The 19,275-nt window shown below is 49.2% G+C and overlaps 1 protein-coding gene across 9 annotated transcripts in view; it reads left to right on the top strand.

Annotated features, from left to right (window-relative positions):
- Positions 1–19,275, top strand: part of LOC135399023 (trissin receptor-like) — a 456,620-nt gene that overhangs the window by 272,745 nt on the left and 164,600 nt on the right. Inside the window, exon 1 of one of the 9 annotated variants that reach the window (XM_064630656.1) lies at positions 4,948–4,962. The exons of the other annotated variants lie outside the window; for them this stretch is intronic. The gene's annotated coding sequence lies outside the window, so the exon portion shown is untranslated. Of the gene's footprint in view, positions 1–4,947; positions 4,963–19,275 lie in introns of those variants that run through there. 9 annotated transcript variants of the gene reach the window in all.

Raw genomic sequence — 19,275 nt, 5'->3', positions numbered from 1 at the left:
TCACAACACTACGCAAACACTTCCTTGCTTCCACCAGAGTGCAGTGAAGCAATACATCTTCTGAACGTATAATAAGTCAAAGAGGCTGACCCTGTAGTTACTGGGAAAAGAAGCGTCGTCTGGAGAGAGGATAACATAGAGCACCGTGCATTGGTGTAAGTCCCCTTGTCTCTCAGGCCAGACGGAACGTTTTTCTTGTCCGTGTGCTATCTGTTCTCTTAACGGCCAGCACCGGGACCCAATAAAGTCTATGGGGATGTTGACAAGTTCGTTTTTTATTTTTATTTTTTTCTACGGACTATATGTCCGTCCCGAGTACCCCGCACATGACCCGTTGATGAGGGAAGGACATTCTAAAGGGCGGGTGCAAGTGGACCGTAAACGGACTCTCATTGGCACCAGTGGAAGGAACAAGGAAAATGACGCGTCCGTTGTGTGATAATACGTTCACATCTGGAACATGGCTTTGAGACTGAGATTGCGCTCGACGCGCCCTCATCCAAATATTCCCTTCTATATTATGTGAATGTGTTCCCCTGCCACATGGACACCAAAAATGACATTACGTGCGTGACGCCTTAAAGGGGCACTAAAATGCGAAAACAAGTTCACTTCAAATTACGTTCCACGCTATGTCAATTTCGTACTTGTTATCATAATTCGAAACTTTGATTCTGTTACGGAGCTACAATCGAAATTATACCGGACTCTTTCTTGCTTCGGCGCTAACCAGTGAACGTCGTTTCAGCTCGTGCATCGAGGTTTTAGCCCATGCTGCGCGTGCACGCACGTGCCACGCTATGGAGCAGTCTCTGTGAAAAACATAGTGCGCGTTGCGAGGAGGACTGGCGTCGCTGTCCGAAGGATGTGAAGATAAATGTTGTCAGTGGAACATTCGCGGAACATTGGAACTGTTGTGGGGTGCAGTTCAGCGAATCTGTATTCAAAAATGCCGTAGTGCGCATCATGCCGCGCATATACGGAACACTACGATCGGACCCGTTCGAAATCTACACGGCCACGATAGCTATGCGTCCGCCTCTCCTGCTGTCTCATTGGATGCCGCCGATCTTTGCCTCCCGGGGATATCATTCGTTGCCGCCAAAGACGGCTCGGCTTTCATTGCGTTTTTCTTCTAAGCGGTAGCGCTGTGTGCACTAATTTTGCTTGCATTACATTAATTGAAACACGGATTTTCATTTGAGAGCAAGTTGTTTTTGCATTTTAGTGCCCCTTTAAGTCTTAATGTCATTCGTGCGGTGCCACACGGGAATATTTAATGACATTTGTCTCAATGACAGCTTCCGTCTTCACAAGCATTTACCGAGCGAGTGAATGAAACACTCTCCACGTTGTCTCGCTCACTACGCAGAACGCCCTGCTGAGAAATTTGAGTTTTATTACGCGAGAAAATGAAACGATGATCCTGTGGGTATGATGGTTAAGTATGAGTCTGGCTAACTCTCAATTGTCTTAGCAGGGCATCGAGCACTTGCAGGGTGCGAGTGCAGGAAGCGCTGCAAATGACTTGCGGCTGCACGTTGCTTGGGGGAGCGAGAAGCGGGTTGGTTGAGAAGGACAGGACCGTTAAAGGGGGGGGGGGGGGAGACGGTCTCGTACACCCTCGCCCATCTACAAAGCGTACCATTCGGTTCCTCGTTGCTGAAAACGTAATATTGTGAATTCGCTCGTCCAGAATCGTCACGGTTATTAAATGAACGAATTAAGTTGATAAAAACAGCGCGAGCATACAGTTGGCAACGGCGATATTCCCTACGACGATACGGTGGCAGATCCGTGATTGGATAAAGAAATCGTCTGCTCTCGGGCCCTTTTGCAGCGGTGAGAGCAGACGACTTCCAAAAGGTGCCCGAGGATCATGGCGACGGCAATAAATTTGCTGTATGAGTTCAAACGAAAGACGAATATTGTAAAATGTGGCCGAACCACTGCGTCTATACGTCTTACATCCCCATTTCGAGAACAAGCGGGGGTTTACGTGGATGACTCGACCTAATAAAGTCAGTTCACACTTATTTACGAACTTGTCTCGTACCGTCCGGTATTTTGAGCGTTTCTCGTTCCTCTTACCTGCTCGGTAGTTCCCTATGACTACTTCAAACCCAGGGCAGGAGAGACAGCAAAACATTCCCTCCACTGTACCACCATCATCTCTTCCCTCCTTGCGCTATTCCCTATCCCCCCTTGGTGTACCAAGCCGCCACCACTGAGCAGGCCAAACCACACCCTCCGCGAACGAAACCCCTCCCCCACCCCCTTGTATAGCAGCCCTTGAGGCTCGCCGCTGCCAAAGCTATTGAGGATGAGTCTGAGACTCTTACTTCCAGCCTCTCCGCGTATTTTAGCTTTATATATTCCCTCATTCCTTCTCTTAGTTCACTTTGATGAAACTAACCTCAGACGGATACTAAAGCACAAACAACGTCTTTCTGTCGAAGTTGAGTACCACAAAGTAGGCCAGCTCTGCAGGACGTGAAAACTCATCTTCCGTGTTTATCCATGCCCTCCTTTGTTTCTGCTTCGACAGATAGGTTTACACGAAACAAATCGTAATATAAATTGAAGGGAATATTCAACGCCAGAACGTTCCACTACGGGCGAAAACGAAAATAGCTTAAGAAATAATTATGAAGAAAACTTCCGTGCATATTACAGCGTCCAGATTGCAGGTTTTATTCTGCCTTATCTTTTCAACGTGTTACGATACATTATACGTTTTATCCTGCTACTTTGTACGATTTTTATTAAATTATTAAATGGGTCATCAGAAGGTGAACTCATTTTCTTTAAAGTGCCACTACGGACTAAATCTGGCGTCTGCAGAATCCTACCGAAGTTACGTTATTGAAATCTTCTTGTCTGACTTTACATTCCTGCAAAATATTTTGGATCTACGAGGCGCGAAAGCTAGAGAAAATTAATTTTTATTTCTGAGAACTGTGACGTCATGTTAGGCTGCGACGGAGCGCCCGGCTCTCATCTGGAAGCGTTGTAGCCCTTCCCGTCTTCCGGAGGGCTCACTTTTTGCACTCCGTTAGCGGAGCCCCACGTGACATATCCTCCCACCGCTCCGACCTTCTAAGAAGCACAGGGAGGGAGAAGACATCTATCCCATTTTACTCTCTTTCGATCAGCGTGACGCGACTTCTCCAGCACGTGACCCTCCCCGGACGCTGGCGTCGTTGCTAGGAGACGGGTGCCCTCTCCAGAACATGGCATCATTGCAAATTGTGGGCTTATGATTACGTCACCCACTCCTCGCGTCACCGAAACTTTTGGAGGATCAGCAGATCTTCAAAAATTGACAGAAATGCACAGCGTTCGTAAACAGGATTGAAATTTCGCGTGTAGAATCCTCGAGGCACTTTCGTTTCATGAAGCAAATAAAATAAAATATAATAAATAATAAAAGCTGTTTTCCGAGTTCGGAGTGGCACTTTATCGTTTATTCCAGTCGCGTAGCAATTGTAATTTTAATTTTGTGCGAAACGTTCTCCTTTAACTCTTTCACGCACGGAATTTTGTCTTCACCCCAAAAACTTAGTTTTGTGACAGAAGTTATGAAGTCATCTCACGCTCTTTACGTTCCTTCATTACGTTGCATGTGATGTAGTTCCTCGTTTTTCATGAAAAGAGCATATGCCTAAATAAACGTAAACAAGAAATTCCGACGTGGTTGTTGTCCTGCAAAGGACAAAATCAATACCGGTTCTTTCCATTACTCTGAGCGCACGGACATTACCCCGCCATAACGCGCGTTTTGGCCTCTTTTCATAAAGATATTTCATTCGCGTGCATTTTCTTCCGTGACGCAAATGAGTGTACGACTTGAAACTGTGACGCTGCTATTTCAGATTTCTGTCGGTAGTCAGGACCCGGGCGTCATTAACGAGTCATCGCCACAGTGCAATCTACGTAATTGAGGCCGACATCTAACGCTGAGTAGGCATATATGCCGCATGAAATGACATGTGCGAATTCTGCTTTGGAATGGGGTTTGCATTTCGAATGAGGTTTGCGGAAGTACACATCCGGTTTTTTCGTCGCGTTTCAGCGTGACTGCAAAAATAGGTTCCTGATTCGTGTCTTGTATTTCAGGCGATGAGCCTCTGTTATGTTGTTATGGTGAAGTTAAGTTGTTTCCAAGTCGTTCACAAAATATTTGAGGTGGCGAAATTACTTTTATTTTGTAATGCACTTCCGTTACTCATTAGTCTTTCAAGAGTTAACGCATAACGTTACTCACTAGTTTTGCGTGGTAGGTACTGCGTTTTTAATGTCATTACTTCTGATAAGTAACGTCATTACTTTTGCATTACTTCGCCAGAAAACTTTATAATGAGCGCCACTCGTTCAGCTGAAGCAGATGACGAAATAGCGGTGTTATGTTGTACAAACATCTTCGTGATTGTGAGGTAGCTACCTAGGGATTTACATGCTTCGGATTACCAACGTTCGAACTCATAAGAAGGGATGAGACACCGCCTCTTCACTTTTGAGAAGTCATCATCTGAGGACTCTTCATCGGACACATGATTCGTGTGGGACTACTGCAGCGCAAGTCTCTCGCAGTGGTTTACCCAGAACTTCGTGCTTTGGGGGGTGTTGGGTTCTGCATGGGGGTGTATTTACATGCTTTTCAGTTAATATTGCGCAAGCTCACAAGATTGTAGGGGGTCTTCTTGAGATTTTTTTTTTTTTTGGGGGGGGGGAGGGGTGTTAGGGGGTGTCTGGATAAATCACTGGTCTCTCGTATTCCTGTCGGTGACCCTTTATCTTTTACACAATGCAAGTCCAAAACAGCCAATCCCTTGCTGCTTTCAGTCACATATTGGAGACGTGGAGGCTATTTTCTGTTACCTTCGCACTCCTTGGACCCAGAAGTACCAGGAGGAGGGAAAAATAAAGGTGGTGGAAACCCTATACGTGACACCTCACCAGGTATAAACCTAAAGGTCAATAACACTTCGTTGGTGTTCCCCGCGGGTGCTATATAGTGTGACCTTCTCGTCATTACAAAAGACGAATAGAAGAATTCGGGAATTTTCCCAGCTTCTACACGGGACAGTTCTTTAGAGTTTATACACTGAAGGAATGTTGTTCCCGAATGCTGAGCAATGCGTGATGCCACTACGCGTTACTTGGTAAAAATGTAATAACGTTACGTTACTCATTGCTTCCCTCCTAAATGCCGTTACCATAATTGATTGCTCTTTTACGTTAAAATCGCTCGAACAAAGGAAGCGCTCACCGAGTCGGTTTGCCCTCTCCCTCCGCGTCCTTCGATGAAGCATGACACACGTCCATGGGTTTGCTTCTTGGCCGAACGTACGCAAGCAAACCCATGCTGCGGGTGGCATGCTTGGTCGAAGGACGCGGCGGAAAATAGAAAACAATAGCGGCGCTTTCTCGGTTCCAGTGTATTCAATTTATGTTGGTAAGGATACTTAGGGTACTTCGTTTTCGTGTTAAACCCGATTTTTCACGATACTTCCCTCCCGAACAAATTTTCATGAATTCGGGTTATACCCGATATACAGTCAAACCTCGCTTTACGAACACCCTTCGTTTCTCAGAAAATCGTTCGTAAATCGAGGTATTCGTAAATCGAGGTCCGAGGTGTGCATTGCACAAATACATCACAAAACCACGGGAAATTGATTTGAATAAGTTTTATTTTTGAAAATATTGCGTAATTGTACTTTGCACCATACTTTCTGCAGGGTCTATCCTGTTTAGAAGAGATGACAGAAGTCTGACACTTGACTCATCCACCCGGTCCTCAAAGTACCGTATCGCGCGCGGATGAGACTGTTTCTAACGGCAAATATCACGCTTGTCACCGGCTGTCAGGACTGAACGCTTTCTCTTGGAACGGCAAGATGTTTCCATCTCGGAGACCTGGTCCAAACTCACAACCGTTCGGCTGTAAATGCCCGAATTATTCTTTCAGGAAATGGTGAATCATGTTTGTGGAACGTAGTGGCGTTGGGATGTTGTATGTTTGACCTTGGCAGCATGTACTGAGGAACTTTCATTATCCTCCGATCAATTGGCCTGTCCTCTGTACGTTCATAACGCCCGTTCGTATATCGAGGTCAGAATGGCTTGGCTACTTTGGGTCCGTTCCCTAATAATCCGTTCATAGTTCGGATATCAAGGGTTCGTAAAACGAGGTCAAAATACACGGAAAAAGTTTGGTTCCCTGTGGAGCCGTTTGTAAGTTGAGGGAATTCGTATTACGAGGGTTCATAAAACGAGGTCCGACTGTATACCCGAAATCCTTGCGGTCCTTCAACTTGTCAACAACAACAACAACTTTATTTTGAGATGGAGAGCGGTGAGGTTCATCGCCAGAGGCGATACTCTACCCCATTGCTGGTGGGGATGTGGGGAATAAAATAACGAGCCCCTTCACAATAACGATCGAAGTCCGATGGTGTCCAGAAATGTCAAAAGAGCTTTGAGCGCAGATCGTTGCTGGGCTGGATTGGGCCAGGGACCAAGCAATTTCGATAGGGAGAAGGGGCGAGAGGTTTCTCAGACGAGGGGCGAGAGGCGTAAGAGCGAGAGGGCTCCTACGTCACAAGCTTCCTAACAGTTGCGCTCATCGTTTTTTTTATAGAATACTAAAATTGATAATTACGGGCAACACTGTGTCGAAGTTGGCAGCAACTGCGTTTTGTTCGTCAAGTACGGTGGTCAAACTACATGGCATGCGCATAACGCTGTGTCCAGAACAAAAGAAGTCGGCTACGTAGTCATCATGAGCAGCAAGCTAGTCGAGAACATAGAACACTGTTGCTTGACAAATTGGGGATTGTTTCCCAGCAGACGTCGCCCCGTTTTACACCAGAGTCATGTATAAAAGTGGGAGTATGGCCACGAGGAGGAGCCTAATAAAGACGCTTGACCTGCCAATCAAACTTTGGAGCTTTACTGCTTTCTATGTGGGCAGCCATGACACCAAAATCACCCCATCATAGAGGTAGTGATTGGAACACAATGTTTGGACAAAACATTGTTATAAACTGTGAGTATCGAGTAACTGCGTACATCCTCATGTAACTAGCTGCAAAATCAGCTTCGATTTGCGCTCCGCCATCATTATTTACGCGGAAAGTACATGTTTCGTCGCTAACGTTAGGCCTATTGCAGATCGCGATCTCAAGAAAATAGCAGGAAAGACGCCACTGATGCGTAAGATTTTGCATGCATCATTGAATTTTACTTATACATATATCGTCACCCATTTTTTATTCCATCTGCTTGTGTAACGCGATTATACGTAAGTTCATATACCGGCAGACTTCTGTTTCAGTTTCAGCCGTCTGTGTACGAAGAAGCGACTCTGCCGCTCTCCTGACCAATAAGTTCTGCCAGCAACCATTTCTGCTAGATTTCTGCAGTTCTGAGTCTTCCCGACATGCCTGTCGACACCCAAATGGAAGCTGATAAAAGTGGCCGCAAAATCCATTGTTTTGGTAGTGTGTCGGAAGAGATATCCGTTTTAATCCGAACCAATCCAGTTTCCCCAACATGGTGGCAGCCATTAAATAAGGGTAGGGTATAACTTTGGATAGCCTGCAATAATATAGCAAACACTGTATTTCGGGTAGAGCTCAGGTATGGAAGCAGGTGGCCAGGTGCCCCTTTTCATACACGGCTCAGTTTTACCGCACTTTTACTAGGCAAGTCAAAAGTACTTAGCATTTTCTGCCACATGTTTAACTTGTTGTGCTGGGTGTACAAGTAACCGGTTGTTAAACTAAATCGGCAACATAACCTGTCTGTCTGCTTCTTTACGTACGGTACTTTTAAAGGAGCGTATTTTGCTGGCCTACACTGCGCGTCTTACCCGACGTTGTAAAGAACAGATAGGCAACGGGCCGTCCCCTGACCGGTAATCAGGAGGGTTCACATTTCGTGAATTACTTGTCGACTCTGTAGTTCATTTTTGAGGATGCTCAGTGCGTCACATCGGGTGAGCGAGTCTTTAGCACGTTCGTTGTGAATGGTGAACGAGAGCACTACAGTACAGCGTTACACTGGGAAGTCTGCGCGTTGAACTCCAACAATATTGGATTAGTTCGATTTGTTTAGAGCGAAGGCCATTTCAGGAGAACTCACTGAAACTCAATGACGTGGGGGTAAGGACCTGTCTAGAATCCATCACTTTCATATGACACGCTATATTTTCTAGAGGGTGTTCCAGGAAACACGTCATTAAATCATAATAATATTTTTTTTAAAAACTACGCCACCTATATAGAATCACGCAGTCAACTGCATTTGTTTTTGCCACCTCCTGGCGTGAATGTAACCTCATTTAAGTTGTATTATGTGAGTCTTTACAAACTGAACTCGAAAATTTGCCAAGTAGAGGTGGCTTTGTCATCCCACCAATCTGAAGTGCGTGCCGAATTTGCACAAATTCGTGATAACTGACAAGGATATTGAGGAGCTATCCCATCGAAAAAAACAAAAACAAAAAAATAACCGAACATCATGCTTTTCGGAGCACCAAGAGCCCAGCGCTCTACGACTTTTTGAGCGCCGTCGTTGTCAGTCCGACGAAAGGAGGTTGCTCAACCCAACAACAACAACAACAACTAAATCATGACTATGACCTGGGGTGATTCACCGCTTGAGAGCAGTACCCTACCCCATTACACGAGAAGCATGAGATGTGAAATATGAAAATGAAGTTATGTGCAAGTACAACTCGAACTCCCGTCCTCTGGTTGCGCAACGCTATACGTCGCACAAAAGGAAGAAGCATATGAAAGAAGCGCGAATGGTCCCCAGCCCACAGAGGGACAGTAGAAAAACTGACAGTTCTTGGAGTTGAGAGAAGGAAGGCATGATCCCAGCAGAAGCCGGAGGCGATAAGCCATGCCTGTCTTATCTCATTCTACTATCCCTGTGTGGGCCTGCTTGTACTATCACTGTGTGGGTCAAGAGCTATGCTGTTTGCACTCCGAAACGTATGATGATAGGCTATTTTTTCCGATGGGACAGCTCCTCAATATCCGTGTCAATTATTATGAACTTGAGTCAATTGGGCACGCGCTTCACGTTGGTAGGGTAAAAAAGCGACCTTTACTTGGAAAATTTTCTAGTTGATTTCGTAAAAATTGACATAACAAAAGTTAAGTCAGATGACATTCACATGAGGAGGTGGCGAAAACCTAGTAAGAACAACTATCGTTGACCGCGTGTTTCTAGATGGCGTAGTTTATTTTTATTTTTATTATTATCCAATGACACGTTTTCTGAGACACCCTGTATACGGAAGATAGCGTCGTCCCGCGGTCAGAGCTGCCTAGAGCGCTCCCAGTGCGATGAAAGCGATCGAAAAGAGGAAAGGCTATAATTAGAGCACTCCGTCGCTGCCAGAGCGATTGGAAGCAACAGCAAGATGAGTCCATCTCGTCTGCTCTTTCCCTCCCGGTTTGTCCTCCTCGTTGCCCACTGACTCAAGGCCCTGCTAACCTCCTTATAGTACCGTTAGAGGTCGATATGAAAGGAGCAATCGGGAGCTGGATATCGGGCAGTGGGCATTGTTCGATATTTGGATAGAAAAATTCTTATTATTACGATGATGATTCGTGGCTTTACGTCGTGAGACAACTATGCTAGTGAACAGTCCCATAGTGTTTATTTACTGATTTATTTTTTTTACACTAAGCGTGCACTTAAATCCACTGCCCGCGAACTCCAAGCTACTCGCCGGCGGTGGTCTGTGTATAGTCAATATGCTAAGCTAAACGTTGCTAGGCTGCTAGCGTCCTTGGCTGGGGTTGATTGGTTTATTTATTTTATTTTTGTCCGCTCGCCTGTCAAGAGGGTTGCCCGATCTGGCTACTTCCTGATTACCGTGGCGCCGAAATTTGCGCGATGGAGACTTGGCTGATCCTCCTTGGCGCTCTTTAAGACGTTTCTGTACGTAAGAAAGGAGAAAGTTTTTGTCACATCGAATGTCTAAGCGCGTACATTGCGTTTATTCATCAATCCCGTTATGGTCGGCAGTCTCTCGGTCATTACGATGTCCTCTGGACTATCTTCTTTATGTGCTGGGGTTTTAGCACTCGTTTGAAAGACACCGCGGTTGGTTGAAATTAATCCACCGACCCCTACGCTGTAGTGTCGTTCATGATCATGGTGGTCTCGTGACATAAAGATGCGAATTATTCCACGAATTATTTCTTTGGCTAGGTTGCGACCTGTGGTCGGTCGGAACGACCATCACTGAAGATCGGGACGAGGTACGGCTCGCGTCAAAGAAGAAGTCCACGCTGGCAAAGCCTAGCAGAGAACACCGCCTTCATAGCAAGGGTCACCCCCTCTAACTGGATGTCCAAAACATCCCCCGCCGTTATTTCCAGTAAGCAACACCAGGGTCCGTAGCACGGAATGACGTTCAAGTTAACCCTGATGCGAGCTGTACTAGCGTGACACGATCGGGAACTGCGACTCAGAAACAATCATAAAACGGCTTAATACCAGCGAGTGGTGAAACGAATTCGATGCAGATGAACCGTAGGTGATAACCTCACGGAATCCGGGCATTGCGGAGATGGATAGAATGCGAACTTGCAGTTCGAACACCAAGACTCGAGTCAGTAGTCCTCATCGGTTGAAAGAACGCCTGGAAAATATGTGAAGGTCAGAAGGTCTGAATCGGGTAAAGACGTCCGGTGGCAGCAGCCCGGTCCGTTCCAAGATTCCTCACGTCCACTGCCGAATGTTTTCGCGAGGATCCGCCCTGAAGCACGTATCGATGGCGCGGACCCACGTTACCCGCACTATCTGACACTCATGAGAAGCTGTCATGACAGTCATGACTCATGACTATCACTCATGACAAGCTGTTCTGTTCTCTCGACGTGTTTCACGTGGAACCAGTGGCGGATCCAAGGTGTGTGTGTGTGGCGGGGGGGGGGGGCGATCGCCCTCCCCCAAAGCGTCAGATTATAGAACTGTATTTGCCTCTCTGCGCTCCCCGACTACGCACTCCGTGAAAGAAATCGCTCCCCCCCCTCAAACCGAGGGTCTGGATGCGCCCGGGCGCGGAACTTAAATTATGTTGACACGACCGTGGTCTCGTTCTTCTTTTTCTTCTGAAAATATTGTGTGCCTCAAGAACTCGACCCGGAGATTTTGCTGATCGGGGGGGGGGGGGGGGTATATAAGTTTAATAAAGAGGAGGTGGCGTCCACGCAGGGAGAGGTCAGCCAGACCTATGTCGGCTTGCTACGCCCTGGTGGAGCAAAAAAAAAAAGGAAAAAAAAAACAAAAAAAAAACGGCCGGTTTCTTTGCAGTGGGGGCGAGTGCCCAGGGCCGCGGTTCTCAGTTCACAACGTAACACTCAGTTGGGTGTCCTGTAGGTATTGCAGGAGAGCCCTTGTAACGGCTCCCTGTTGTTGGCGTGCGACGGGGCCGAGAAGCACGGCCAGAGAGAGCGAGCCGTGTCCCAGGCGTTGGAGGCGATTGGCGAGGACAGCGCGGGCTGCAGAGTACTCCGAGCAGATTAGTAGGAGGTGCTCAACGTCTGCTACTGCGCCACAGGTAGCGCAGCTGGCTGAGCGACGCTTTCCGACCCTGCACAGGTATTGCGGTGTATATGCGACGTTGAGCCGGAGCCGATGCAGCAGCGTTTCTTCTGCGCGGACGAGCTGCTGGTATGGAGCGAATTGCATTGTCGGGTCAATGGACTGGATATACGCATTGGAGCGTACAGCGTCTTCGACAGAGCGACGCATTTCGGAGGCACACCACTCGCGGATCTTTATAAGGCAGGCGGACGATGTGAGCGGCATACTAGCTGGCGGGCCGACGTCTTGGTGGGCACGCCTCGCGGCGGCGTCCGCTCGGGAGTTCCCACTGAGGCCTATGTGGCTGGGAACCCACTGTAGCCGCACACCGTGGCCAGAGGCGCAAAGAGAGTCGCATGCGGCGATGATAGCCGTTTGGAGGTCGCTGATGATTTTGGTGGCGTGAGAACCCAGGATCTCCAGGGCTGGCTTGCTGTCGGTGAGGATCGTCCACTCTGCAGGTGGGGAGGACGAGATGTGCTGAAGGGCCATATTGATTGCGAATAGCTCTGCTTCCGTGGAGGACGTCTCGTTGGGGAGCTTGGACGCTCTCTCAAAATCTTCGTGGGGCACATAAAAGGCTGCAGCTGCTCCACCAGGTATCACAGACCCATCAGTATAGACGGTCTGCCTTCCGTGGTGCAGCGAGGATAGGTGTTCCAGGGCAAGTTGATGTGCTACAGGCGCTGGCGTGTCGCTTTTTTTCCCGAGGCCATGGATAAATGTGCATATGGGAGGTTGGTCGAGAGCCCATGTTGGGGTAGCATACGATACGTGAGATGTGGGAGGTGGGACAACACCCTTCAGACGGCGCACTGCGCTACCAAAGGCAGACGCGGGGCTGTCGTGGTCAATGGTCCTGAGGTAGTGGAAAGGGTGCCGAGTCATTAGCCGCGTGTAAATGCGGAGGGTCTCTCTATCTCGCAGGGTGGTAACAAGTGGTTCCCTGGCCTCTGCAAGTACCGAATAAGTTTCCGTTGTCTTGGGTAAGCCCAGGCATGCGCGAAGACTGCGAGACTGAATGTTCAGGAGTTCCCGCTCGTGAGTCGTCCGCAGGCCGTGCAGCACTGGGATGCTGTACCGCAGGAGGCCGATCACGAGGGAGCTGTGAATTTGGCGAAGATCGCGACAGGTGGGGCCCCAAGACGCTCCGGAGATGCGGCGTAGGACGTTCACTGATCTGCTCGTCTTGACGGAGAGGTTCTTTATGTGCTTAGACCAGGAGAGCTGTCTGTCAATAATCACGCCAAGGTACTTGCAGTGCGTCACAAATTGAAGCGGGGTTCCGGCAACATGGAGAGGGTAGCTGGTGAAGGGCCGCCGAGTAAACGCCATGGCGGCTGTCTTGCTAGGGGATACACGGAGTCCTCGGTCGGCAAGGTAAGACGCGGTGGTGTTGAGAGCGCCTTGTAAGCGTTGTTGAATGGCGTCCCGTCGGACCCCGGATGTCCATATGCAGATGTCGTCGGCATAGATTGTGATGCGGATATGCTCAGAGAGGCGCGCCGGGAGTGATGCCATAATCAGATTGAACAGCAGCGGACTCAGTACACTACCTTGTGGCACTCCACGGGAGACGGGAAAAGCTGGCGTATCTCCTGATGCAGTACGGACGAACAGCGTCCGGCCGGACAGAAAGTCACGGACCCAAGAAACCATTCGAGCTCCCACTCCCGACTCTTGCAGGGAAGCAACAACGGCACTGTGGAGAACGCTATCATACGCCTTCATGACATCCAAAAAGACAGCAACAGTAAAACGTGCTTCCGACTGTTCTTCTTGGACACTGGATACCAGGTCGATCACGTTGTCGATGGACGACCTCCCTTGTCTGAACCCTGCCATGGCCTCGGGGAAGTACCTCACAGTTTCAAAGTACCAGGTTAGCCGCGAGTGTACCATGCGCTCCATTGTCTTCGCCACGCAGCTGGTGAGTGCAATCGGCCGAAAGGAATCGATGTCATGGGGCGATTTTCCAGGTTTTAAAATGGGGACCACCATTGCCGACTTCCATTCTGCGGGAACAACACCGGCGCGCCACGACTCATTAATGAGCCGCAAGAGCAGCTGGCGTCCGCGGAGGGGTAGGTTGCGAAGGGTCTTGTATGTCACTAGGTCTGCCCCAGGAGAGGTGTGCACTGGTGACTGTCTTAAGGCCGACTCTAGCTCCATGGAAGAGAATGGGTGGCTTAAGGAAGGCTCCATTGGTGGATCAGGAACAACTGGGATATCGCAGGCTGACGTGAGGTCGACAGTGGGTGATGAGGTCAGCCTACTGCAATAGTCTTCCGCAAGCTCCATCTCCGAACGACCTGTGGCTAAGGATAGCGACCGGAACGGATCACGCTGAGTAACCGGCTTGGTTAGACCCTTCATCACCGCCCATATTCGGGAGAGAGGTGTGCGTGGCGACAGCGACGATGCAAAGCTTCTCCAGTGGTTCCTGGCTAGTTTGCGAAGGTGCCTATCGACGGCTTTCTGCACCCGTTGAGCTTCACGTTTGTCATCAGGGAGGCGGGTTCGACGAGCGCGCCTTTCCGCTCTCCGGCGTGTCGCACGCAGGCGCGCGTACTCCGCATCAACGGCCGCGAACTTCGTCGGGAGGCGAACGACGCTTGTGCAAGCGCGCGTGGCGCCGACCACAGCACGGCAGAAGTCTTGATGGTTGGCGCGCTGGAGCACGGAGTCCGTGAGGGCGGATTCAACAGCAGCCCTATAACGGTGCCAGTTCGTCGACCTGGCGGTACGCCTGAGTTGGGTCCCAGGAGCTCCACGGATGTTGATCAACAGCGGCAAGTGATCACTCCCCAGCGTGTCAGCATCAACTTGCCATGTGAACTGCCGGGCAATCGAGGCGGATACAACCGTGAGGTCCAGGCATGACGAGACAGAAGACGACGGTACAAACGTTGGAGAACCGTCGTTAAGGAGATGGAGGTCTCGTTCTTCAAACAGCGCTGCAAGGCGTTCCCCTCGCGAGTCAGAGCGTGTACTACCCCAGGTGACATGGTGCGCGTTAAAGTCCCCACACAGTACATATGGAGGCGGGAGGCGGTCTAGAATGCACCCTAAGTCGTTCACATCATAGGAGACGGCTGGGGGCAGATACACAGAAACAACGGTGAGGTCGGTAGTGCCCATCCGGACCGAGCAGCAGGCGTATTCCCCTCCATCGGTTAGCCCGATGTCCCTGCTCAGAGAGGGTATGTCCGACCTAACAAGAATAGCTGCTCGACTCTTGGCACCTCTGGGCTTGGAGGCGAAGGTGATATAGTTGGAGAGGCGGAAGTCATCACGGATTCCGCACTCCGATATGCACATGAGAGGGAATTTGTGCCTCCAGGAAAATTGACGGAAATCAGATAGCTTCGACTGCAGGCTTCTCGCGTTCCACTGAAAGATCGTTGTCGTTTGGTACTGCACAGCCATGCTGCCAGTGGCGGAGCGGTAAGGGCGCCCAGCTGATCTTAGTGGCTGCTACGCTTAGGGCCGGATAATAAGGTGGGAGCGATGGCGTTCTCGAGCTGTAGGATGGATCTAATTTCAGCAAGTGCCTTGCACTCAGGACAAGCGGCGACGATGGCTTTTAATGCCGCGAAGAGTAGCCTGATCACCACGACCTGCATGTCTCCAGGGTCGTCGTTCGCTCGGATCGGTGATGGCCGGCGGGCCTTCTGCGAGTGGGTCGGCAGCGGGTCGCCACTGGCCTCAACATGCTTTGGCAGAGCATCGCGAGGGTGGGGCAGGGGGGGGAAGTCACTGTCGCTCAATGGAGGGGGCCCACCAGCCCCATTGCTAGAGGCAGCACGGTGTCGTGACTGCAGTCTTCGCCGCCGCCGCCGTCTGCGGTGCTCGCGGCGTTCCTCTTTCTGGACCTTCACCTTTGCCTCCTGGTAACTGCTATTGGAGCGCGAACGCTCCCTTGCAATGCGCCGCTGCTGTTTCCGCTTGGGGCAGTCGTTGGATGTTGCTAGATGATTGCCCTGGCAATTCGCGCATAGGGGGTCGTCTTGCGGGCAGGCAGAACCGTCATGAGACGTTCCACAGTTTGCGCAGACCTTCTTCCGGAGGCAGCACGCAGCAACATGCCCATGTCTCAGGCAGTTGTGGCATTGCGGTGCGTACGGTAGGTAGTGCTTAACTCTCATCGTGAGGAGATGAAGACTGATCTCTCGTGGCTTGACAGTCCCGAGGAATGTGAGCCTCACAGCACCGGCATCCCTCTTTATTCGCCTCGCTGCAATGACCGGGGCGTCAGACCGGATCGCCAGCCTTATCTGGTCGTCGGACAGTGAGGTGTCGACACCGGTGATAACGCCATAGCACGAATCAGCCGGGCGCGGTTCATACGCACGGACAGGGATCGAGCAGATCCTCTCGAGTCCCAAGAGAGGGCCTTTAGCAAGCGGGGAAACGGCTTCCACCGCGATGATGTTCTTCGCATAGTTCGGTCGTATTTCTTTAATTTTTCCCGGTTGCTCAGACGTAAGGAACTCGGAGAGTCTCAGGTGATTCAGCCTGGCAAGGCTCACAGTCGGGTCCCGTGGAGCAAAGATCACCGTACTTCCCTCAGGCGGGGCAAGCCGCGCCGAGTTCAGACGGGCGGTCTTCCGCGCCCTTTTGCGGACTTCCTCGAACGGTTGGTCATCATCGTCGTCCGAAGACGTGACCATGGCGTTGTCGCTTAGTCGCTTTCGGAGGATGATCGTGCTGCTACTGGAACAGTCAGTGTCACTATCGGCGCTGCAGTTGCTGCGAACACTCTCCATTCCCGGGGGAGATGCACAGGCCGTCCCGCGCCTTGCAGCGAGGCAGGGCCTGCTGAAAGCCAGGCCTGGATGAGATAAAGCAGGAACAGAAAAAGAGGGAAGCGAAAGAATTGACAGAAAAATTACGGAGCAGGAAAGCGCACGTCAGAACACTTCGTCGTCCTCCGCGTTGCTGATCGGTCAATGCGTATCGCATGTGCTCTACGAGTACAATTGGCAGTTCCGCATCCGTGGTATAGGATTACCTTAGAGGAACACAGCTCATTCGACGTGATATGATGCCCACACACCACGGGCTACACAATTGGCTTCGTACACGTGAAATTGGCTACATTTGGCTGCTTTCTCTGTGCGCGTTGGCGACGTTTCAGTATTTTGACCTGACACCCGAGCCTGCCAGCCGCTAGGTCATAGCCTTCTGAGCAATGCACCGAACCCGTGCAGTAGAATCGAACCTGTAACTTCTGTTTCACATTCCTTTCGTCAACGCCGTAGGGAAGCACTGTTATTCCCCTGCAGCTCTGTTATTTTGCTGTCCTGTCTCACCAACAATACAGCAGTAATTTTTGATTGGATGTTCGCGTGCCACGTGGACAGCCTGTGAAAAAAGGGGACAGAGGACGCCCATACATGAAAGAACACAATTATTGCAGGAAACCTCTAACGCCCGAAGAGTGCGAGAGGGCCGTTATCGTATTGCGACAGCCCCATTGATAATCGATAGAGAGATTGGACCGCAGGTGCGAGCTTCGCTGAATTTCTACTCCTTCGCTGCACCATTTTATTCCATCAGTGAGCCATCACTCTGCAGTATACAGTGCATTATGTAAGGAACGAACAGTGTGAATGTGATCTTAATGATCAGGTAGATACATATGTTGCTTTTTCTGACATTCACTGCAGCACACTTATAAGTGGGATTATGTGGGATGCCTTGCCGCATTTCGCCGAGATTCGTGCATTGGTTTCGTTCTAAATACTGTTGATAGAGCACTTGCAAGCTTTGCATTGGAACCAAGAAACCAAACTTGATTTCATGCCTATAAAACACGCTTTTTTGGCACTTTTGTGAGACAGACCAGCAGTAAGTGCTCAGAAATTTATAAGAAACGCAGCGAATCGTGGAAGGAGGAACCGATAGGGGCTATCACGACGATGAGCGAGTAGTATTGGATCAGCTCAAGAAGCCGGCAACTAACACAGTCATCTGGACGCCATTAATTAGCAATTAGAGCAATTTGGGACCTCCCACAGTAATTAGGATCATTCAGTGAGTCATTACACTAATTGGGGAGAATCTAAGACGTGTCCCGGCCACAGTGTGAGTTGCCGGCTACTTGAGCTGATAAAAATAAAAAATAGGTAGAAAATAAAATAAAAAGATAGGAGTAGAGTGGAGAGAAGGAGTTTAGTTAAAGATAAATGATGCCAACTTGAGTGACATGACGCCACAACAGAGTGAAAAAGACACACATCATCATCGGACACGTACACTGCATTCTCTCATTGTACATCCCCTCGAGACAAAATCCACCAGAATCGTCGCACACCATACACCAGTGACGAAACCTTACATCCGTACCCTGTCAGAGGTAAACTGAATCCCACCGAGGCTACGCTTTTCCACTAACGGCCAACACAATTGCTAGGAAAAGAATTAATGCGTCCACACCCGCCAATGTCCACGAGACAAGTGAATCCTAGCGCCCTCTGCAGGCCTTGCTCATTGGTCGTGACGTCAGCCTATTGTCTGAGGGCTAGACTGTTTTTTTCCACTAGGGCTCAACTGGTCAAGGTCCACCTGAAACAATAGAGTCGCTGTATGACGTCACCATGCAACTGCGTGGCTCAAGGACGCGTACGCTCTAGACAGGGGACCTGTTATTTATTGAATGACTATCCCAAGATTATTTCCTTTATTCTACTATAACGATTGCATAGGAAACTATTGCAGAAAAACACCACGCATGAGAGGTGATTGTAGGAATTAAGCATCTCATTCCCAAAGTCTTACTAAATGAGACTTGCAAAAGAACAAAATATCTTAACTCCATCAATGGCTACATACAACAAGCTAATCGAGACATGTCCGTCCCATCCGAGAGCCAGGGAAATAACTGAATAATGACGCTTTGTTCCTTGACTGGATAAAGCCATGCACCTGCCCCCCTTGCGGTTACTCTCTGAACTAAACGAATAGCAAAATTATTAAGAATAGCACTACTCCCATTCAGGGCAGCACTAACGTCAAGACAAGAATGTTCCTTGTCAAAACGAAAAACAGAACTACATGTAGAAGGAAAGCATGACAGAACAGGTCAGGGCATGTTATCGCATGTTTGTCAGACAAAAAGGGGGGAAAAGCGAAGAGAAACACTTGAACAAAGCAGAAAACCAACATCAAACTATTTCTAAACACACACACAATTGCCCTGTTACCTGGATCACTATTAATCAAGCGCTCCAATTTTTTCTCTCTTCCCATTTCAGCCTTGTCATGCAGTGAAGCAGTCTCACAACAAAAATAATTAATTTACATTGAGGGTGGCGTGCTTCAGGAATTCCTATCCCCCGCTCAGATGCAAGCATTTCTGCACCGATACCTGTAGCAGCTGACTTCCTCAACAAACCGTGCTCCTAATTATATCTAACAAACAAAAAACATACAAACCATTTTCTCAGCTGTACCATGCGACTTTCTTCTGCGTAAAATCGGTGAAAAAGGGAAAGAGCAGCAAAAATTGCACGCACTTGTGCTGGAATTGCTATGGCTTCAAAAACTGAAGCATATGCTAATAAACTAAGAAAAAGACACTCATGTCTGGTATCAGACAACTCTTGCATAATGCTACATACACAGCCGCATTGTCCCTTCGTAAAGAAAGCA

Source organism: Ornithodoros turicata, chromosome 6 (genome assembly GCF_037126465.1).
Source record: "Ornithodoros turicata isolate Travis chromosome 6, ASM3712646v1, whole genome shotgun sequence".
NCBI lineage: Eukaryota > Metazoa > Arthropoda > Arachnida > Ixodida > Argasidae > Ornithodoros > Ornithodoros turicata.
Note: the sequence above shows the minus strand (reverse complement) of the source record. Positions and strands in the feature narration are given on the sequence as shown.